The following is a 24,209-nucleotide window of genomic DNA, read 5'->3' as shown; positions in this document are numbered from 1 at the left end:
TAGGCCTGAGACATTTGACTGAAGTCGTAAAATATTTAATTGCCCTTTCGACTCTGTGCAGTTTTAGTCAGCAAAAGTTAGTACATCCACGCACCAAGCAAGACGAAAGACCTCTTGATATTGGTACGAGAAAAAAAAACATTAGTTGCGCTTCAAATTATCGAGCAGATGATTAGAGCATGGAAGTGAGAAAACTCTAGTTGCGCAAACATTTTCCACATAATTGAATCCATTATACAGAATTGCACAAGACGAGTGTGGTGGTTAAAGGCAGATTGCCAGACCATTTCAACGTGGTTCTGATTTTTCACAAAAAGGAAAAAGCGAATGGCACCTTGAGGCAGCTCGGTTAGATAAAAGAGGATACGCTGATAAGGGTAAACAATGGTTTTGAAGCAGGCCGTGAATCAACCTTTGCCTTTTTTTTCTTTATGCTACTGTCCGGGTGGGCTTTGATTGTTTGGCATTGAAAAATTGATTATCATACATCTTAGACAAATTTGCCAGTGCTAGGCCGTCACAGTGCCCGACTGTAAGTAAAAGGATGTTGTGTCGGTATGCTTTCGATAGGTTACCTCTCGGCAACCTTTCGCTAGCAAGGAAAAAATGCTCGTCTTCACTGGTCACGTGACTGGTACTCAACGTGCGAACCAAAAGATGAGTAAAGATTTAAGCCTCGAAAGGGTGTTCTTCTTTCTATTCCGTTCCTAGCCAACGAATAAGTGTTTCATGTAGCTAGCAGACTTTGAAAGATTTGTAAGAAAAAAAGGTCGATCCATGGACGGGAAAAAGTTGAACAAAAAACATACATTTTCGCCCTTTGGCCGATAAATGTGTCGTTCTGGGTTTGCTCAGAGTGTGACGAGGATTGGTTCGGCTATTACATACGGTCCGGCAGCGGCCTAGGTGAACCATGGAGCAATATGTGAACATATTTCATGAATACATTTTCTCTTTCACATGTACGATGCTTGGGGCTTTTTTGAAACTTTCAGTGAGTAGTTTTTTGTTCATTTCGTGTCGCTCGTCATCTGGCACTCTTTTGCTTGGTCCAATTTACTGATTTCCTAGCAAGAATGGAGGTTGCAGCAAAAAGAAGAATAAACCACGGTCCCACGAACACAAGATGTAAGTAAAATGTGTTCTTTTGAGGATAATTTTTGTTGCATAATTTTGCCGAACCAAGTTACCGAACGAGCTGTAATCTTTCTCTCTCTCTCTCGATCTCTCTCACTCAGACCCTCCTGATTCCAATCGTAAGCTGGAGAAGAGAGATATAATAACTTTAAATTAGAAGATGCCTTTGGAGGGGAAATTATGCGTCGTTGTGGGCTGAAATATGTTAACAAATTTCGTGAGTAAATAATTGGACAGCTTGGCAAGATTTGCCTCGCTGCGTGCATTTTGCCCGGCTCTGACAGAAAACAAGCTTGCACCGTTCATTCATGGTGTTTAGTTTTTTTGAAGTTTTTGATCAACGCTGTCCCCAAGCGTCATGTTTCGCTGTTGTTGCGAATAGAGATAACATATACGAAAAGCGCATAAAGTTTCCCGACCACGTTTGATTCGATTTTTTTTCTTTTGCTGGACTGTTGTTCCAAACGAATGACATTAAATTTCAATGGCATCGTGCCACCCGGAAGCAACAAAATCTGACCATACCGGGAGGTTGTTGGGATGTGGCAAAAGCGGTTAGAAGAGGGAAAAGTTTTCCATTCATGCATGAACATCGACGACCTCATCTTCCAAGCCTTCGTTTTAGTATTCGTTTTTCGTTGACCGGTGTCTATTCACGGGCTCCATAAAACTGACCAGTGAGCAGATTCTACACGTTGCATAAGATTTGGACGGGATTTGAAAAGTGCTTGAGATCGAGATAGAGATTGTTCCATCTTCCATCAGCAGCAATAGACGTGTGTTTGAGCTGGATACCGGGTCGAAAGCGTTGCGTGATATCTTTTTTGGTAGTGTTATTGGATGTTTCAAAAACGAAAAAGGCTACCGGCAAAGCTGCTTGCATGTCTTGACCGTTCACTGTGGGTCATCATCATATTTGTGTGATGTAAATGTTGCGCCTATGTTCCATCTATTCATAAGAATGGCAAAATATGGGCAGAAATCGAGAAAAAGAAAGCATATTTGTCCAATCTCAATCCTGGGTATCATTTTGTGTGGGTTAAAGGCGGTAAAATTATGGCCAAAAGCATATCACTAAACTTAAACGGCACCACGTACGTAAGAAGGCAGGTAGAGAACGTTTGCTTTCAAGATTCGTCACAGAAATGTTATGAGGAATATCACTAAGAATTTTTTTTAAGACCACATATAGGACAAAGGTTATCACTTTTGGGGTTAACTAGGGCAGGAAATTGACGTGACGCTCGCTTTGTGTGCGTAAGCTACCCCGGCCTATGACACAGAATGGACCACAGTGTTGGCAATCAAAGTGGTAGAAACGATAGTTAAACTAACGGTGTTTGTTACCGCTTGAAAAGAAGGAACGACATGTTTGTCTAGCCTAGGTAAAGGGCAAGACGCTAGATCTGTTAAGAAATAGAGCACTCCATAGACAAGGGCAGTCTGGCAGATGGAACGGATGGTCGATGATGGAGCATGTTCATCAATTTTTACTCCATTGTCGATCAAAGCGATAAATCCTAGTGCACGTCTTCTGTAAGTCGACTCTAGACGAGCAGTGTGTTGCACAGATCAGTGTGAGCTTCTTGCCGTTATGAAAAGCAAACGAAGCGTAGCAGGACAACCTTGGTAACCGGCTTTCCAGATGGATAGAAGGGAGAGTCTGCTTCTCGTCCCATTCTCGATTGGACGGTACATGCTACGAAACCATGAAGTCACATTTATCACATCAAAGCATATGAAACAAATGTCGCACGGGTGTACCGATGTTGAAACATGTGTCCCTGCACACCATCCCGGACATGGAACACGGTCATCGAGGCATGTCTTTTTAGAGGGGTAGGAACAAAGATACCTGAGTAGAGAGTGACTGGAACGTTGGAAAACAGCTAAGAAAACACCCACCGGATTTAGATATTCTCAAGAAAATCATTTTATCTGAGTGCACATCTTCACCTTGAAAGTAAGGTGAGTGAATTGTTGAAGCAGAGGGGGGGGGGGGCGAATGGTGAAAAGTTGTTCCTTCAGCGTTCTTCGTTTTCAATCCGATTTTCCATCCCGTTACCCATGACTCACCGTTTCCAATCGGCCCCAGGCGAAGGAGTCCCCGGTTGAACAGCAAATCAAGCACCTCTAAATGACAGGGGAATCGGTTTACTCAGTTTTGCCAGCCACCTCAAGACGACGACGCGCTGGAAGGGCGATCGAGAAATTCGATGAACCGTAACTCTTGAGAAATTATAACTCCCTTTCCTACTTGAAGCGGACAGGATAGAGCACCGTTTTTCCTGGCTTAGCTACTAGAGGCTACCGCTGACGTTGTCCGAGCGACTAGCAGCTGGCACACTGCGAAAACCAACCCACTGGTTGGGTGGTGTTTGGCTGTGTTCGAATGTCTTGTAGATTCGTCGGTAAGCCTAGGCTGTTGGCTGCTGGAGCAGTTATCGGTAAGCCTTATACAACAGCAGTTACGTTGTGAGAGCTGATGTCTCTATTATAAGGGGAGAACACACACTTTCTATTGTGCGTCTGGACATTTGCAAGAAATCAGTCGAACATAGAAATGGGAAATTTATGACTTGCACTCATAGACAAATTGATACATGAATTGTTTATGGCAAGCGTACAATTTAATGCAGACGGTAAATATCCAGCATGTTATTGCATTGATACTTAACATGCAAGAAGCAATGTGAGCGGCATTTGATGGTCTATTGATTCAAAGCATTGAATGATCATTAATAATTTAGGTATCCGTTCCATACCGTTAAATTAAAATCTTCGAAATAATTATTTAACAAGCAAATAAATTTGATTTGATCCCAGCAAAAAGTAAAAAGTGACATAAATTTTTGTTTATTTAACAGTAAAACGTGAAAACATCAAAATGAAAAATGAAAATTTTTGTTAATAAATAGTATAAATGCGGAACAGATTGATTAGCTCAAAAAACTGTTTTATTATTTAATTAGAATACCAATACATATATATATATATATATATATATATATATATATATATATATATCTATATATATATATATATATATATATATATATATATATATATATATATATATATATATATATATATATATATATATATATATATATATATATATATATATATATATATATATATATATATATATATATAAAGGCAAAACATGGCCGCAATACGTATCGGGCTGATGATGGCTGATGAAGTAATGATGAGGTTTGATAAAGGGACCATCAATACACACGTTTTAATAACCAGTTTAAATAACCATTAAAACCATGTTTTAATGACCATATAATTAAATAACCATTTAAATAGTGCAATAGCAACCCAAATACATAAAAAACTAAAAAAAAAAGTCGTTTGATGGGCGCGCAAAAAGTATTCATCCATCTAGCTTTTTAATTATTTACGCTGGACAAACACTGCGTAGACGTGAATTAAGTTTATTATTATCAATCTACTGGTGACTTCCTTCTAAAATAATGCATTTCTGTTGTTTAGATTGCACTTCAAGCGGTCAGAGAGGCACTAAAGGCGGGGGAGTTAAGAGAATGGAGCATGAAGGCGAAAATCGTATCTTAATCCCGTGTATAACCTATCCTACCCATATTTGACGGTTACAAAATGTGTGGGAGGCCGTTTGTTCCTTCATTTGATCATAGTTTGGCCAATTTTCTGATACTAATTGTGTGACAAACTGCCATGCAAGCAGCCATCGTTGACGGTTAATCGAACGAAAGAAGCGGTTTAATGTCCAATTTTTAACAAGGAATCAATGCATTTTGTGATGGCCAATAAGATACGGAAAAGAGATGGGTCACATTTGGTTGATGGGTTATGCTGCATTTCATCGTAGCTGGTCATGTAATAGCTTGAATAAGTGAGTTGTTACAAACATGTTTTGTTTGTTTAATACCATACACAGAAAGTGTCCAAATTTGTTAAGGTGAATCAAATAATTCAGGAATTGATTCTAAATTAGGCTCTACTAACATATTAAATCATGTTTAAATCGCCAAGGTCATACGACCGACGTCTACCATAGCGAAAACAGTCTACTAAGATGCAGCAGCAAAATCTCATGTAACGGTAGCATCATGGAGTCATGATACTAGGGCTCAGTGAGGAAAGATGAGCTAAAAAAATGATTTAAATTTATGGGAAAAAAGATTCGGAAACATATTAATGCAGTTTTTAAGTACTTTGTGTCCCAGTTCTGAGAAATTTTACTTAAATGTATCACATGTTTCAAGCACAGACGAGCTGGAGAACATACAGGGAATTGTCATTTGCCCGAAACGCCAAACCAGCTGAAACCAAACTGATGAAAATGATTAAGTAGACTCTCAATATGATATCAGTTGCCATTTTTTCAATGGAACTTGGCCACGTGGTCCGGAAATGTAATCTTTCTACCCGAGAAGAATTGGAACAAGTCTTGTAGGATGTGTGGGTCAAAAATACGCCCTTTTTAAGGTTCAAATGAGTTCTTGCGATGTGCAAGTAGTCACCAATGATCATTAATGCAATAAGAAACAAGATCCGGACATTTTTTTATTTCATAACCTTTGTTTTCTTACGTATATTACGCCAAAAGCCTGATAGACGAATACTTTTTGCGCGCCAATCAAATGACTATTTTTAGTTTTTTTAAATAATTTAGTTGTTATTGCACTATTTTAATACTTATTTTAACCAGTACGTGTGTATTGATAGTCCCTTTATCAAACCCCATGATTACTTTTACCACCCCATGCCTATTGCGGCCATAACTCGCCTTTTTCTGCAAAATATTCAGCTAGACGGATCCTTTTTGGACTGACTGTAGATATATACTGCCACTATTTTAGTAAAAAAGAAATCAAATCTATTTCTAGGAACAAACCGACTGCTTCGGACTAGAATATCTAATTAGCATTTACAAAACGCAGAACCTTTCACTATTGATCACCTTGGATCGGTGCCATAAATGCTTGTGTACACTATAATTCTTCACTACATTTTTTCACCAAACTGTTAGGCAAGCTCAGGTGAATTTTACAGTAAATTAATCGAAGTAAAAGAAGTATCTCAGTCTACTTGCATCTCATTTCTTTAAATTTGCATTTTGGAAGATGTATACATTGTGCGTTTATTCAATGCTAGTACTATCAAGCGTCTTATACTTTATCATGGCGATATAATCATTTCAACTGAAATGGTGGCTTGCTTGGGGCTATAGTTGACAATTATGAGTTCTTGTGCCTGTGAGAAAGCAATCCTTCATCCGACCCACGACCGACATGTTGGACTCGTTCCGCAAGTGAATCCGCTTTTTCACGAGCAAAGTTTCTCCGGTCCGGAATGGCGAGGCTTGCGAGTATTCAGCCTGTCATAATCAGGTCATATCTATAACAATAACAGAAACATTAAACAATGCAATAAAGATAGAAATAGAACGAAGCGTCAGTAGATCGGTTGGTCGTTGTCGGCGGTTGGTAAGATCTTGATAGCAGGCGAAACAGGCGCAATAACGAGCGACGACAATGTTGACCGAAAGGAGGGTTGAAGAATGGTGCTTCTTGCAAGATGTGGCCTTGGATTTTTTTAGCTTTAGTCAACCGGATATCGGTGCAATCGGAGGGAGGGAACACTGTGGTCACCAATTGTATTTGTTGGCGGCTGAGGGCAGCCGACGAACACACAATGTAATCTACGATGTCATCGCCACAAGAAGCTTCCATTTTTGCCAGAGCCTGTTGGCAACCAGGTTTAGTTTTCCGGGAATGGTACCAGTACTTCTGCATTGCTTCAAAAGCTTGGAAAGCATAAAAAGAAGGCACCCTGAAGATAGTCGTGATTCTTCTTCTACTTCCCTAATAATTTGCTTTCGTGTGGTTTTTTCTTCATCTCTCCCTTCGAATCACACAGTGCACCGGGACGATTATACAGTTGATCATTGAGAGGACAGACTTTGAAGTGGGATTTTTTGTAGCCCTGTTGTATTTGTTCCTTGAGAGCAAGGCGCCATAAATAGCACAATAGCGAAACGATTCGTTTTTGGCCGCCATTGGCGTGAGAGCGAGATTTCGCTTCAAGTCCGGTGCGGACCAAGTATGAAAAAGATTAAATTTGTTGTTTGTTTGTGATTTGATTCGCTCGTCTCAGATTTTGAGCTCGAAAGGATAATCCGCACTGTAGCCGCGAATAGAGGAGCTAAGAAAATCGCGGATGTATATTTTATTCCTGGTCACCAATAGACAGCTATGTCTCGAGAAAGATTCGTTACAGTGTGATAAAAGCAAAACTGGTAAAGATGAAAAAAAACTTAAACATACATACAAAGAAAGATAGACCAGGACATCATAAGATCGCAACATAGAACAAACAATGACTTGTCGGGACAGTTTTTTTTTTGCGAAAATCTTCAATTGCCTCGAACTGCTACAGTGTGAGCGCTGGATGAATGGTGTGGTAAATTGGATTGTGGTTCAAGAAGTTCTCCTAGCCGGAAGTACGATTATGTGGAGGTCATTCGAAACAAGATTTGTGTTCACTGGCGGATACATTTGTTATGGTTGTGTTATCTTGGAATGGTATTAGTAGGATTTATTAGCAGGTAAGTAGCTCATTTGGAGTGGTTAAATTTGAAAAGCTTTAGAAAACGTTATCGCAAGCCAGATCGATATTTTCTTTCCAAGGCAATCTGAAGCAGTTAAACATGGACAGCATTCTAGTCAATAAATAGTGAAGGAGTAATGGCTGCAACCAACACATTTACACCTTGCAAAATTACTACAGCAATTTTATGAACATTAGTTACGGTAGTTCATGGAGAATTTATTACTATTCTAATTAAAAAAATGGATTTTTTTTTAAAATAAGGAATAAAGGGTCATATTGGATCATTTTTGCTCAATTTCACCCGTTCTTAAAACATCACATGTCTTTTTTCCATTTTTTAAACTGTAAATGTTGAATAGAACGTCCAAAGTAAGGCAAAATTGCAGCATAAACGAGGATCGGTTAACACTTAACAGTCCAAACAAATATGCATGCTATTGTGTAATATAATCATGAACATTATTATTATATAATTTTATTTCTTCTTCTCACCTTTAATAAGTATAATGAATGATTTTATGAGATTTAACGTCAACGCTTTCAACCGCCAAGTTCAAATTTGCTTTAGGCGTAAGTATTGCATGGTTTGTCCCTTATGGCAACTTAATGAAGCTTAACCTAATGAACAATACATTTTAAACAACCGTTTACATCGAAATTGCCCTTAGAAGAATAAACTCTGGGGCCCGCTGATTAGGGGTCCTCGTAGATCGCTAGCCTGTAATATGCAGTATGCACAGGCTACTAGCTACTAGCCCATCGAAGGGGTCCCGCGGCTGGCGACTACATTAAAATCTTATATTTAATGTGTAAATAAGCATCGATTAATTTTGTTAACAGCTACGCACATTTATATCAATTGTTACAGAAGTTTATTCATATAGATTTATTATATTTTTTCCAAATTTGTCGCTTTTGAAGTACAATGTGGACTTGTTCCTTGCGTAGCAAATTGAGTAGGGCTATCGATGTTGTTGACATTCAAACAGTAAGTTTTAATTTCCGAAGGATTAAAATGAATGTAATGGCCAGTTCGGAATAAAGAGGAAGAGTATGTGTGTGTTTAAACTGTTTGCCTTTCCAATATGAAATATTTTTAGCGTGCTTACTGAGAAGAAAAAGAACAGTCAAAAGAAGCGTTCTCTTGGTTTTTCTTTTAGTTGGAGTGTGGGTGCTAAGACGCATATCTGGAATGGATTTGGTGTTTATTTCGTATTTCAGTCGGTCGAAAGGCGAAATTCGCACACAAACACACGCTCACATATACCTGGCCTGCTCGGTTTTGCAATGATATAGAGCTTATCTCATGGTACTCTGTTCGCCTACCAATAACAACAGTCTGCCGACACGGTACCAGTCCTCTGCGGGTCCTGGTCGGAGTGTTTTGCAGAGTGAAATAAGTGAAGCCGTAGGTTCTAATGCCCATTGGCCTGGAATGAAAAATAGTTCGCATGAGGGGGTTTACGAAACACCGGTGTCTAAATCCAGCTACCTACCGGTCGAAAGTCATCGGACGAAGGATATTTCTGTGTTATCCTTTGGCACCTTTCCATTTACCATAACGGGAGTGGAGAGAAACGGGGGTTGGGAGAGGGGGGGGGGGGGTGAAGATTGCATTGGAGAGCTGTTAGTTCGGCAACTGGAATGAATTGGAATGGGCTTTGGTTTATTGGAAAAACGATGGAGAAAAAAACTCAATCCACTCCTCAGACTTTTTGGTACATTTTTAGAAACACTGATAGAATAGAAGAGGCTACCCACATCCGAAACGATATTCAGTAGCGAGTTTTAAGGTTTACTTAGTAGTCTAGAACGAGGATCGCTTACTGTGGTCCTTAGCATAGCTAAAAATGGTTTCGACGCAGTGCATGATGAAGTGTGTAAAGTCATCACCTCCAGCAGGCACCGGAGGGCATTGCGAAAGGGTCAGTTAGCTTAGTCATTGGAATCGTAGGAACGATTGGGTACGTTCGATTGGAAACTTTTTCGTGGCCAATTGGTGTCACTACCGGGTGCAGCCGTAGGTGCCAGTCGGGTTTATAACGTTCTGGTGATTTATTGGTTATTTGCGATAAGAGCTTTTAGTAAGTTTATGCCGGGTGTATTAGCAAAGTAGGGATGGGCAATGCGGCAATTTGGTTTGAATTACTGTAGTGAGGTAAAACTTAAAAAAATGAAAAGATCTGTTGTTATAGAGCATTCAAATTTACGGTCTTGCGTAGTAGTATTTCTGATTAAAAAGAGAGAAGGAGCAGTTTCCGTGTGTATCTATTACAAGATTGTTATTCAATTAGTTGCAATAATCGCTAAACTTTCCCCATACAATGAAAAACTAACTGAAGCTATATATTTATTCCAGATATAGAATATTATAATCTTATGGGAATTTGCTTCTACTTGATCTGAACATATACAGTGATATATTCATATCTCAACATTTATATTTCAGTTTTTGAGTCTGCATTACTAGGCATGCACTTCCAGACTTAAACAGCGTCTGTTTTTACTTTTATTTTCAACCGCCTTTTGTATTTTTTTTTTTCAACTTGCCCTTGTGAAGAATGGAATGAATTAACTGTATCATTCCATTCTTCACAAGGGCATTCGAAACTTTAAACTGCTTTAAACTGCTTAGCTACGTTCAAAACAATAGCATAGTTGATTGAGCATTCAAGACAAGTTCATTATTGAACAGCTGTTCTCGCTAGGCGAGATTATTGAGGGTTTAACGGCTGCAATAGAAACTGTAAAATTAGCCTGCCTATGTTCATCAATCGGATTGATTTTCCATACCTATTTGATAGTTGCAGTCATTTTCATTTGCGATAGTGTGTATTGTAATATGCATATAAATCCTTGAAAAAATTTGACAAAAGGCATATTTTGCAAAACAAAAAATAATCACATAGTACCGAATAAATATACACTATAGTTTTCCTTTTTGCTGCCTTCAAGAATAGTGATCATTGTTAGATTATTCAACCAGACTGCATCACTCCACGCCGACCTGTCCATGGCCTATGGACCGTTTATCGTCGCTACGTGCCATCCCGAACCGATTGTGATTTGTCTTGTTGCCCCTTGGACTAAGCCCAACGATTAGCTTGCTGGTCCTGCGGGTCAAACTTTCCTAACCGGAATGGTGGGTCAGAGTTCCCTGCTTACCAGACAGAGTACAGAGCGAAAACAACGGAATCGGAGAAATCGACCAGAGAGCGTCAGGCCACCAGGGAGCATGAATGAACATTGCTCTCAGACGCCATAAATTATTTATAGATGCGCTGCGCTAAATATTTATGTGTTTGCAGGTAGCGCGTTTGCTGTGCGCCCTTGTGGTGCGTTAGTGGCCTTGCTGCCATTCACTGGTAGTGTGAGGGTGGGCACTAAAAGGCTCGATAAAGATGAATTTATGTACCACCATCAATGCTGCTGGATGGACAGAGTTTGATTCGATTCGCTTTGATGAAGGTCGGTTTTTTATCACCCGCTTCGTGAACCGTTGGTGTGCGTATTCTATTGCGCTAATCTGGTGCTACTAACAGAAGGAAGGTGACGGGTATAGACGATCTTCATAACAATGTTTGAATGTGTGAATGATGACTGGCCGAGGCTGGTAGAAATAATTCCTTTAAATCTCCCCGTTTAAGTCCGTGCTCGCGCAACTCATGCGAATTGCGGTGAGTGACAGAGTGTGTTCTTGCAAACAGGGCAAGGTTATTGTCATATGCTAAAGGTTCGGCAGCGATTCGGTTGATGGGGGTGAATGGAGAAAATGTCGTCCTAATTTTGACGGCATACAAACATACTGTCGCAATGTTGACATTTGCTGGCGTATGAGGTAATGGTGACGGTTGATGCTGACGACAGCTTAGGCCAGAAAGTCGTGCATGTCAAACGATGGCCATAATCCTTTGCATTGCGTGAAATGTTGTCATTGGAAATGGGAAATGGAAATATGGCTCGTTTGTGAACGTAGATTTGGCTTTCCATTTAGTCCGGCGAAAACGGGATTTGCATTTCAGATATTTAGCAGTAGTGCTGAGAGCTTAAAACACAAAATAACTTTAATCAGAATCTTAGAAACGGTTTGTTTTATATTAATTGAAAGCATTGTGATGCAGATGCAAACCAAATGTTTTATGATACCTATCATGACAATCTATTCAGCTGGCACACTAACTAAACAATGTACTAACCACAATGAACAAACCACGATAAACTTGATCATTCGTTGTTTGCTGCACAAATCGCAGATAATCATTGCCGTTGTTTTACACCACACAGCCCGGACGCATGCACAAAATAAACACATCCAATTGCACTGAACGTGGAACGGCGCTGGGACCGTAGTTCATTATCTACCAACTCATCACATGGGCATGAGTGTGGACTGGGTTCCACCGATCGCCCCCATTGCCTTGTCACCGTACATTCCATTTAACAATGCTGTAAGCTTGTCGTCAGAACATGCACTTCCCTTTATTTGAAACCTGCTTAAAATTAACGCCAAACGCAGATTCGATGCGTATCGCGGTAAGGTCGACCCCACAAAACCCCAGGTTTAATCGTATAATTCGTGCTAATCCCCGCATATAATTAGGATGAGCGAACCGGTGCGAAAAATGCACCGGTCATCGAAGCACATACAAAGCCATCTAAAAAAAATCTACAAAAAGCAGCGGCAACGAAACAAGCCCGTCCGTTTGAAAATGGATGCCGAGCAAACCGAAACGTCCATGGCAATTTTGCGGATGACCAGTTATTGGGTTCGTTGAAAGTGACCATTATTTACTAATGGTTTCCTGTTGCCGATGGCAAGACTATTGTTTAAACAGTGTGTTCAGGCTCGTAGGAAAAATGCTGTGAATCATTGAATAATTGTTGATTTGTCTACTAGAACAAATTTGATTGATGGAAAAACCCTGCTATGAGGTGTTCATGAAAGGGAATTGAACAAACGGGTGTGTTATTAATGCATATGTTATTGTAATAGAATAATAACATTAAAAAACAAAAATAAAACAATGAGAAGATAGAGATAGAGAAGATATAGCGCTTAGCTTCGTGGATGGCATCACATCATCGGCAGAACAACAGCGAAGGTGTGTGAGGTGTACACCCAACTCAAACGAGAAGCAGCAAGAATTGGATTGAGAATCAATGCGACGAAGACGAAATACCTGCTTGCCGGAGACTCCGACCATCTGGGAAGCAGTGTATTAGTGAACGGCGACAATTTCGAGGTAGTAAAGGAGTTTTGCTATCTTGGGACGCTCGTTACTTCTCGGTCGTTGGCATACTGCATTCTTCTCGAATAGTGTTCGTCTGCACTCTTCGTCGAATCATTACTTTTTCTCTCTACGTGGTAAGCAGCCCATCTTGTGTTCGGCTGCAGTGCTGATGGCTAGTTCCACTTCTACTTCAACCGGTCCAGGTTGAGCCTTGGGGTGGGTTGATTCCGGTGGTTGTTAACCGCGAGGAGTCACTGGGGTAGCTTTACCGTAACCAGGAAATGGTCCGAGTCGACGTTTGCGCTTCTAAACGATTTTTCGTCGATAATATCTGAGAAGTGTTTTCCGTCAATTAGAATGTGGTTGATTTGGGACTTTGAACCACCCTTGGGATATCTCAAGGTGTAACTATGTGTAACTCATTAACAGCCAGTGGTAGGCTGCCATGGAGAAGAAATCGATCTGAGTTTCCATCGTACAGGTCGCGCTGTTTATTGTTAAGGCTTGATACTTTGGAGAATCGTAGGAAAGTGGCCCAGTGGTTATTCTTGTTTAAATTGTTGACTGGACTCATCTATGCTCCTTACTTGTTGTCCTCGCTATTTTTTTACGATCCAAGCAGAGTTTTAAGATCCCGACAAATTTTAGCCATTAATCAACGCTCTCGTATCTACTGTGCTAACGATCCGTTGCTGAGTATGACTAAAATTTTAAATGATTGCTATAGTGTTGTCGATCTGTCCTTAAGATTTCCTTAACGTTCTAAAATTTGCCGTGACTTTTGTTGCTCTGCACAAGTATAGGTCTGGGCCTAATTATAGTATGAAGGCTGTGGAAGTCAGATGCAATCAATTGGGGTAAATAAATAAATAAATAAATAAACTCCAGCTGTATGTTCGAAGAAGGTGCTACGGATGCGCATGTGCTTTGAGGAGGCAAGGTTGATGAGTCTGAGGCCGTTGTCGTATGTCAGCTGGTGGACGTTGAATCTTCTGATAGTTGGTTTACAAACCTCCTCCTGTCCGACCTTAGCATTAAAGGCTCCGATGACAATCTTCACATCATGTTTTGGGCAGCGATCGTTTTCCCTCTCCAGCTGCGTATAGAAGGCCTCCTTTTCGTCATTGGTTCGGACTGTGGACATTAATAATACTTAGGATAAAGAATCTGCCACGAATCCTCATTCTGCACATCCTTTCATTGACCGGCCAGCACCCGATCACCCTCTGTTACATTAACACAGTACCGAGCTCGCGCGTCTCTCCCTTGTAGATCGTGCAGTTGCTTCGGGACTGGCGCGCCGTCTCGGCTTTCCACCATAACTCCTGAAGTGCTACTATTTCGAAACCGCGAGCCTAGACCTCATCGAGTGCAATTCAGATATTTACATCCGATGAGAGGGTTGAGCAGTTCGATGTTCGGAGCTTCCAATGATAAGTCTTTTTTATTTGCGTGGGTCTGAATCGATTGGTCCGATACGTTGATTCTTCACGTTGACTGTTCGTTGCGTTTTTAAGTTCTATGAGGGTGGCTTGCAAGGCCTCTCGCCTAACCTCCAGTCTCGTCGTAGGGTCTACGCTTGCTAGCTTTTTAGAGTCCTGCAGCAAATCAAGACGGGAGAAGCCAGTGTAGCCTTTCGGGAAGAGCCATACGCTGGGGGGAAGCCGTTCGTAACATGGAGAACAAACGTTCCCAGGTAGAATCATGAAGATCAATTGTTGGCACAATATAGACCACATGCGTTCTAGACAGAAAATAATATTTGTAAACATCGATCTGTCAAGAGCAGATCGACCTAACTCCCTCTTTACCCGTCAGATGGCGCACTAGATACACCGAAAGGGACGACAGGGTTAGCTTGTGCGACAACTAGTTCTCCCAGAATAGGACCAATCAGGAAGCGGTTCAACTAGGGTCAAGTTCGCACAGCTGATCTAGAACAGGGCGCCATCGCTAACCGCAAAATTAGTTGCAAATTAGATCACGGAAAGAAAGCACCAATTTTAATACTGCTTGAAATTTGCTTGAAATCTGCGTGAATAAACAACAGTTTGTAAAATTATCTTTACCGTTTGCGACTCATTTAATCGAGTGCTACACACGTAGCAACATCAATCATCTAATCCCCTCCTCCCCTTTTCCATTTAGCCATGCAACCTATCCGCCCAAGTGGTTGGGTTTCCCCGTATACCCAAGCTTGGATAATTGAGAGATATGTTACCGTTCTGTACGACGAGGACGTATTGAGTATGAGTAGGAGGTGGAGTTCCTGTATTAGCCTTCGAGAGGGTTTGGATCGACCCCCGTATCAGCGAGGTATTGCTACAACATTGCTAACAGAACCGGGGTACATTAAGAGATTCTGACTTTGCACAATTAACGAAAAAGAAACTGCTACTGGAATATTCTCACAGTTTCATACCAGATTTACAACGCATACTAGCGTTGAAATGATTCCGAAGCCGAACCCTATCCTCGATCTAGTTATTTATGATTCAGCTTGTTCAGCTTTTACTGAAGCTTAAATATTTTGTTAAGGAATGTTAAAAACTATTTGTAACAACGTTCTAAAATGTTTTCAAAATACTAAAGCTGAATAGAGTAGAAAAAAATGATGACCAACATATTTTGAGCTTACCTTTTGTTTGTACTCCTTTCATTGTCCTGTAAATTTATTGTAAGTACAACTCGGGTGATGAGTATCACTCCACCGACAGGCTGAAATTTTAGCTTAATCACTCAGCGGTCGACAAACTTTGCGACCAAAAGAACCTATTTCTACAAAAGCGATAGAGGACTTTCACGTTGAGAGGCAAATAGATAAACCAAGAGCAAAAATGTGTGAAAGTTCTATAAAACATATAAATGGTTAGGAGAAAACACCTCAAAATGGTTTTTTTATTAATGAGGCTCGCGAGCAGTTCTTTTTCGATTGATGTTTTAACTTAAACCATAAATGAATGAAGTAGAAATTGACAAAAACACAACAATTTTGATACTGTTGTGAGCATGTTTCCATTTGTATAATGGCACATTTCACATTCGTCCGTTTCTCTTAGTGAAATGTATATCCTCTTTAACACGCTAGTCAAATATAGTCATTATTTGGTCTAGCTAATGTTCGCTGCTAAATCAACACATTGTTTTCTTTGTTACATAACTAGTTAGTGCTTTTTCTGGTATACGCTTCGAACGGTTTGCACCTTCTAAATTGAGGTTTTTTGCAGAGCATTGTTGAGGGTGAAGAATATGTAGTACAGGTGCTGGTGTCGACAGTGACTGTGGTTAGCAAGGTTTTGCGATTTCGCTGCAACAAGCACACCTGCATACCTTCAAACAAACACCGAACGTTCAGTTGTGCTTGTGTATGTGTGTTGATTTTTTTTTTTTTGCTGTACACTTTCAAGCGGATTGCTTATTGCTTTGGGTCAAAGGATGCTGGTGTATGTGCGCTTTTCATGCTAAAAACCTGTGGACCCCCTTTTGTGCGGTTGGGATTGTGTTTTTCAGCATAAAATCACAGACCTAAGCGGGGAGTATCAGGTCCGGGCGCACGCTGTGCTGCGGGATCCACACTGATGTGGTTGTACGGGGTGAGAAAGAAAAACTGAACTGAATTGAAACGGCCTACCTAGAGCGGGTGTGGTGCAAACAAAACGAGGGAAGGAGAGAAAAGGCCAGTGGAAACAGTGGAACCACCAGCTGCGTTGTTGTTGCGCTGCTGATGCTGATGCTGAAAACTGCTGGTGCTGGAGAAGTGGTCAAATAAAACACATGCCGTAAATAAAATCCAACGCTAATTGGTTGTGTTGTTAACCTTATTATAATGTTCACGCTTTTGCGTCCTTCATTGCCTGCAGAATGTAGCCAGTGGAAAGCCGCAGCCCTTCGGGACTGGCCCCCCCTGCATATTGTTCAATGTTTTTGCCCGGGAATGCATGAGATGCTCGTGCTCGTACAGCGTCCCAGCCGTACGCTTCCGGGCACGGTGCACCTTATCCGTCAGCATCGAATAGTTGAACAACCATTTTCTACTGGTAGGAAAATTCTGCCAATGCACCGATGCATGGGATGTAGAGTCACTGCAACCGGATGCAGACTCGTCGAGCAAACGGGTTGAGTGCGATGGATGAAGGACGCCGAAAGTGCCAGCTCTGATTTTCGACCCATCAATATCCCTTCGTTTGCAGCATGGAATGTAGATGTGTGTGTGTGTGTGTGTGTGTGTGTGTGTGTGTGTGTGTGTGTGTGTGTGTGTGTGTGTGTGTGTGTGTGTGTGTGTGTGTGTGTGTGTGTGTGTGTGCGTGCGTGTGTGTGTGTGTGTGTGTGTGTGTGTGTGTGTGTGTGTGTGTGTGTGTGTGTGTGTGTGTGTGTGTGTGTGTGTGTGTGTGTGTGTGTGTGTGTGTGTGTGTGTGTGTGTGTGTGTGTGTGTGTGTGTGTGTGTGGTGTGTGTGTGTGTGTGTGTGTGTGTGTGTGTGTGTGTGTGTGGTGTGTGTGTGGTGTGTGTGTGTGTGTGTGTGGTGTGTGTGTGTGTGTGTGTGTGTGTGTGTGTGTGTGTGTGTGTGTGTGTAACGGTGGTGACAGTTGTTTCACAACAAAGCAGTATGCAACGGGATGGAGAGTGGCCGGGACCAGGTCGTTAAGGAGCAGTGGATCGGAGCGGCACTGTTCCACCAATGCGGGTAGCACTATGTGTTGTGACATAAAATTCAATTTATATTAAATTTACCACCGACAATCATCGCGACACTTACCACTGTCAGTGCACAGTGTCCCCAGCTGCAGTTCTCACCCACCGTTGGCGTGGGCGTCGTTTCCTGTGCAAATATGTTTTTCGAACTGGTCCCGAGAGCACTAGTTTGGTAAGCTAATGGCCGTTAGCATACTACCAGCGAATGATGATGGAAATTCGGTTCCATTTACGAAATGTACTTACGGCGTAAGCTCGCGGTTAGATGTGCGTGAGTATGGGTATGGTATGTGGTATGTGTGTATATATGAGCTTAGCCGACAAAGGTATCGCGTGCGTGTGTGTCTGTGTGTGGGTGGGTGGAGATGCTTCAATCCATTTGCCCAATCCCGGCAGGTAATGGAGCTTGGCGGTGGCCTTATTGAGCAATCATGAATATTTTTGCACAAATAAAATGAATGGAATGGGTTAGCGGCGAGTTAAGTTAGGATGGGAGCAAAAACAGTGGAACGAATTTCGCAAATAAAAAAGGGCACAGGTGACAATTGAATGTGTAGCGCGGATGAAACATGCCCGTAGCCGGGAGTGAAACAAAGCGTATAATTTATAATGTGTTTTAGCAGGTTTGTAGAGAATTTGTTAGAATTTGATGTTGTTATTGTTTCATTTTTCCTTCGTCCAGTGAGGTGTTTTTGTTGTTGTTGTTTTAACGGGCGGCAAAGCCAGACGCTTGGTGGAATGTAGAATAAAGTTATTGAGTTGTTTTCATTGCGGAACATTTTGTGGGGGACATTGTGCTGGAATGTGATATTTTGAGCTGAAGGTTGTTAAATTATTTATTTTGTTATATGATTACTTTTTTAAATATATGTATATATAAGTAAAAATATAAGTATAACAATATCGCAATTATCTTAAATGAAAGAATATGTATTCAATTTGATTATTATATAAATTGATATTTCAATTTGATCTTTGATCCTCCGCTTGAACAGAGTCACACTCTTCTTAAATTTCAAACAGCTTTAAATATTACTTGACAAAATATTGTTCGTTAAACGAACATTTTCAATGAATTTATTCTACGCTACAAATTAAAAAAAATAAATAATTGTTAATATTTTTGAGACTGATTAAACCGAGGTTTAAACAATACGACCTTTTTTACCGTTCCTCCTGAATTAAAAAAAAAATCTGAGATTTGACCACGAAGGGTGTCCCTTAGTACAGTCATCAACTACAACGACTCAATAACATGCCCGTCATGGGTTCAAGCCAAGAATGGACCGTTACTCTTTAGCAAGGACTGATCATCCAGTTACATGTTACTGAATAAATCTCGCTGGTATTTCTGCGTAGGGCAGTACGCCAAATACAAGAAGGAGCTGTAGCTTAAAATTGCTGAATAGTTTGACATGTGCATCAATCCGAAGCATTTTTTCAGTGATGACGTATAAAATTCCATGCAAAAAAACATAATAGTATCGAAAAATCCCTCAATATTTTTTTTTGCTGATTCTGTTGTTCGTAATTTTAGCCTAAATGCTACCCACAGCACGTAGGTAGATGTTTCATAGTTCAAAAACTAAAAATGGAATGTAATACATCAGCTTTTGTTACCAGCTAGCAATAGGTGTTTAGTTTCGCTTGCATAACATCGGCCGTTTTTTTGCGATTGCGATATTAATAGGTAGTTTTAAATGTAAATCTAACAATCTAACAATTTCGTTGTAACTTTATATACCGTTTGATATTTACGGGCTTTTGTTTCCTGTAGCTTGTAACTAATGTATCGAACCGAATGAAATAAACTTAATCAACAAACTTCGTGCCTGCGCCTGAACAAAGTTTTTAAACAAATTGCATTATTCTTACAGCAGGACCTTGAGCTAAAAATATAATAAAGAATATTTTCCTACTATTATACAAAGAAGTTGATATCTAAATGGGTGAACTAAACATGAAATATACGAATAATGATACCATCTCACCCATTGTATGATTTTTAAAACATACATTTTATTCTGTCAACTTAACAGCAAAAATGCAAACATGATGTATGGATGAAACTGAGAACAGCTTTGATATGTTTTACGGTTGTTGAGAATTAGAACGATTGTTCAGATGTAGACTAAATGAATCCTTGAAGCTTCAAATATAATGAACTTTAGAGCAACAATCAATGACCAAGCTTCCGAAAAAAAGTCGTTCGTAAATGTTTAGCTATTAGTATCTTGTAGTACTTTAACCTATAACCTATAAACTATTAGTACCTTTAACCTTGAGTTTAACAGCTCTATTTTCATATCAATGCGAAAGCTAATGTAAAATTGAAATCAATGAATTGAATTTCTCATTTAATTTTAACATAAGGTCATCATAGGTACTTTGAGATAACAGTTTCTTTAGTTAAGTAATGGTCAAAATGTGTTGTAAAGCTCCAATCAAAGGTTACATTACATGTACCTATGCTTAGTCATTGCTTTGTGTTTTGCTGTAGATTTTCAGATTATGAGATAAACGAGGGAAAACATATTGATAAAGAATGTTTAATATTTTATGGCTTTTGAATGGATTGGGAAATTGTTAATATATTGTTGCAGTTAATATATTGTTGCAGTCTTATATTAAAGTTCTTGAAGTTAATAGTTTTAATTTGAATGATTGTATAGTTTCCAATGCAAAATTGTTGCTAATTGTTGTTTGTAGGGGGGGGGGGGGAGAAGCAGGATGGCAAGTTGCTATGATGGTTTGAGAAGAATTAAGTTTTGGACAAAACGTAACAAAAAACTAGCACTATGTAGTACCATGCCATTAGCAGGCCTTTTTAACGCTTGTCCTGTTATTCATTTTATTTTATAATTATGCAAATATGCATCCTCCGCTTATTGCACAATATTGTGGTCCAATAGTGTGCAGGGCTTAGTGTTCACGCGCACGATGCACTATTCTCTTTCTCTTTGTTGTATTTCTCTCTCTCTCTCTCTCTCTATCTCTCTCTCTCTCTCTTTTACGGTCTATTCTTTCTTTTCGTCTTCATGTTTAAAAAACGTGGTCTCGTAATTTGATTCAGTTTAGCAAGCAAAATAAAGAGAAAAAATCGGCCAACGATTTTGTGGAAAGCTAACGCACGAACGAGCACTCAGCGAAGGAAATAGGCTTCGCTTTGGTTAGTTGGTGAGCCACTTTCGCATGTCAGTAGCAGTCATCAGGGTTAGTTGCATTGTAGGACCACCATCTTAAGAGGGAAGCACAATTACACAAACTGCACCTCGCAACTCGTCTGGTGGCCGGACCATTGCCATTTTCATCGCTCGGAAAACTGCCCGTGTACAGAGCGTGTGCCGAGAAGAAAGCAGAGTCAAAATATGCAAGCATTGTAAAACAATACACCACGATGGAAGTGATGGCGCCTTTCGGTGCGGAAAATTGTGAAATTAAAACATGCATCAGTGTTTCAATCCTGCGCCAACGTTGCTGCCAGCTGTTCACTGAGAGGAACCGTTTTCCCTTGCTCTTTTTTTTGGCTCCTGGTTGTAAAATGAAGCTTGTATGCTGATATGATGTGGCTTAGGAAATGCTGGCAGCAAAATCTGCTTAGCTACTAGAATTTCTTATAGTTTCGGGACAGGTTGTTTCGTTATGTCCCGCATTGAGAAAGCCACACCATTACCATCGGTGGTACACGTTCATTGTGTACGGGTGAGCGCCTTCACGTTTCTTGCGATTTCTTCAAATTGACCGAACTCTGTTGCAGAGCTTTTTGTGGTGGTGGATGTTTGGGACACTAGTAGTATATTGTATTTTGGTCTATTTTTTCACGCCTTGCTAGATATTCAAATCAATTTATGTTTTTGTGAAATGAATTTCTAGGACAAGCGATTGCAAATGAGATGCTTTTCCTTGAAGGACTATCGGCACTTTGCCGAAACGATGCATTGAAAGTGATGAGGGGGGTAGATAAACGAGAGGGAATTGAATCCGAAGAGTATCACTAATGCACGAACGATGCAGCATGCTAATTGTGCTTGATTATTCATAGAGTAGTGCTGTTGCAGTGAGCGCATGACTTTACGCTAGGATGTGCTATAATTTAGAAAGGAACGTATAAACGTTGCATTGTAAACTGCAAGTTTACTGTCAAAACGAATACAGTTATAAATAAAACTGACCTGCGTCGAAGAAATCCATTTCATTAAATTGTAAAACATCTGATACAGTTGTCTAAATTTTATAGACGGATTAAATAACGTATTTATAGTTATGAGCGTATATTTACCGACTACCGGCTTATCATTTAATTGATAGCATTCCGCCCCAGTTGCTTAAAGTTTCGGTTAATATTTTAAACATGTCAGGGATTAAATTTTTGTGTGGATCAGTTGTTGACTGCATGCATCCTACAGGCCTCCAAGCCAGCGTACCTTTGCAATCAAAATATCATCAGCGCATCGATTTGTCCCATCTCTTTCGTGTGTGCGCGTGAGATTCTTTTTACATTCATTGTATTGTATCGTGTCTACCTCTGCCCAATGTTTCGTAAATTTCGTTTCCACTTCTCATCTTGCGCGCAATGATGCCTTTCTCACTCAAATGAAGTTTAATGGAACAAATTGAATAAATGTTTACCCGCGAGCCACGCTGATGCACGGCGTGCTTGCCCCACGCGAGGGCCGAGGAGAGTTGTGCGTTACTGTGCCGCGTCGTATATGTGTTCGCTCTCCATCGCGGCAAACGAAGCCCAATTTACATATCATGAATAAAATTGACTGGTTGGTTATATGGAAATCCTCTCGAATTTGTCCTTCTGCCTGCAATGCTGGTTACGGTTATGGGAGCAGGAGAACGGTAACAACGTAGCATCGCTGACGAAAAAGATCTTCCTCCATATCGCTCACACCGTGTGTTTCGTCAGGCATCGAGTGCTCGGGTGTTGTGTATCGCATTTACGCTGGTCTACGGTCCCGTGGATCTACGGCCGATACGAGCCCATGTCGTGAGCAACAGCAACAGCAACACACTGTTATCCGCGCGCATATGATGAATAAATCGCGTCTAATGAAATAAAAACAACGCACTCGACGGCAAAAGCGTTTGTTTGTCTTTTCTGGCCGTGGTTGCGAATAAAAGGAAAACAAAGGAAAACTTTGCCGCTTTGTAAAACGGAAGCACAAACAAATCTTTTCTTGTGCAGATAATTTCGTCGTGGAGTGCGGTATCGCATGAGCAAGATATTTTCACCTGCTATGCGATCGTTTGTGCATTTTTTCTCATATTGTTTAACCGTGTGTATTAGTGTATGATTATCATTTTCGTGTGGTGGTATTTGTAGGGTACGAAATAGAAGTATCGCAGTTATTCTATTGTACTTGACAATTGTTAAGTGAAATAACATGTGTGGCAGTATGTAGTGAATATTACAACATGCCGAAAGACCGTTGAATGATGATGCGGTTATTTCAATCAGTTGCTTTATTTATCGTATAGCAAAGTGCAAAAAAAATGTTCATTGAAATATTGACGTTAAAGTTACTTTTGAATATCACATGAAAAACGTCATAAAAGATAATAAATACCTCGTTGCAGCCAAATCAGAAACAGCAATTTCAATATAAATCCTATAAAAATAACGAAAAGAATGTAAGAGCTTGGAGAAGCAAAAACCTATGCCGAACCTCTCAGTAACATATTTCAAAAGTAACTTAAAAAGTATGCAACAATTTGTAGCGTCAACGGGACGATTTCCAAAACCTTTTCACTTTAATCGATGTTTTCAAATTCTGGTAGTATCAAACATAACCCAGCAGTTTTACTATCCACTGTATAACAAATAATAATAGCTTGGATTTCCATTCTTTTCCACATATTCCTCCGAAGTGTGATATATAAGGCCTAGAATAACAATCAAGCCTCATGTTAAATGTTACTATGTCTTTAAAAATGCCCCTTTGAAGTGCTCTAACGCTCGTTTACTGGTTGTTTATTGTTATTGTTCTTACAAAAAACACCAGCGCGGTTGACTAATGAAGCCATCTCTGAATGCTTGTTTGGCAATTATTGGCACTGCTCTTGATTTTCTTATTTTGAGCATCTTCCACGCAAGTCACTTGCAAACCTCGACAACAGCTATCAGGTAAAAGAGACGAATGATTTATTGTCAAGTCAAGATTATGTCAAGCTTACCTTGAAATCACGGTTGGTTTTCTCAGAACTCAACTGAATCTGTGCAGTTAAATTTCTAGCATAGAATATTAAAAAAAATAGTGCACAATCGAATCGAGAAGCAAACAACAATACACATACGCAAATAGTGCGATTCAATTGAGTGGAAAATACGTTACATTTGCTGAGGAGCTATTAAATTGTTGCGAGCCATGGATGCCGAAAAGCAAGTAAAAATTGTGGAAAGAGTACATCCTTTGCAGCCCCCTCTGCATGTGCACTGCAAGTGCAGGATGCCCGGTGCTTTAGCGAAGAGGAGTGTATGTTCTTCAGCCCCACTCGGCACGTCACGTGCTCTTGAGTTTAATTGGATAAAAATATTC

This window comes from Anopheles merus, chromosome 2R (assembly GCF_017562075.2).
Source record: "Anopheles merus strain MAF chromosome 2R, AmerM5.1, whole genome shotgun sequence".
NCBI lineage: Eukaryota > Metazoa > Arthropoda > Insecta > Diptera > Culicidae > Anopheles > Anopheles merus.
Note: the sequence above shows the minus strand (reverse complement) of the source record.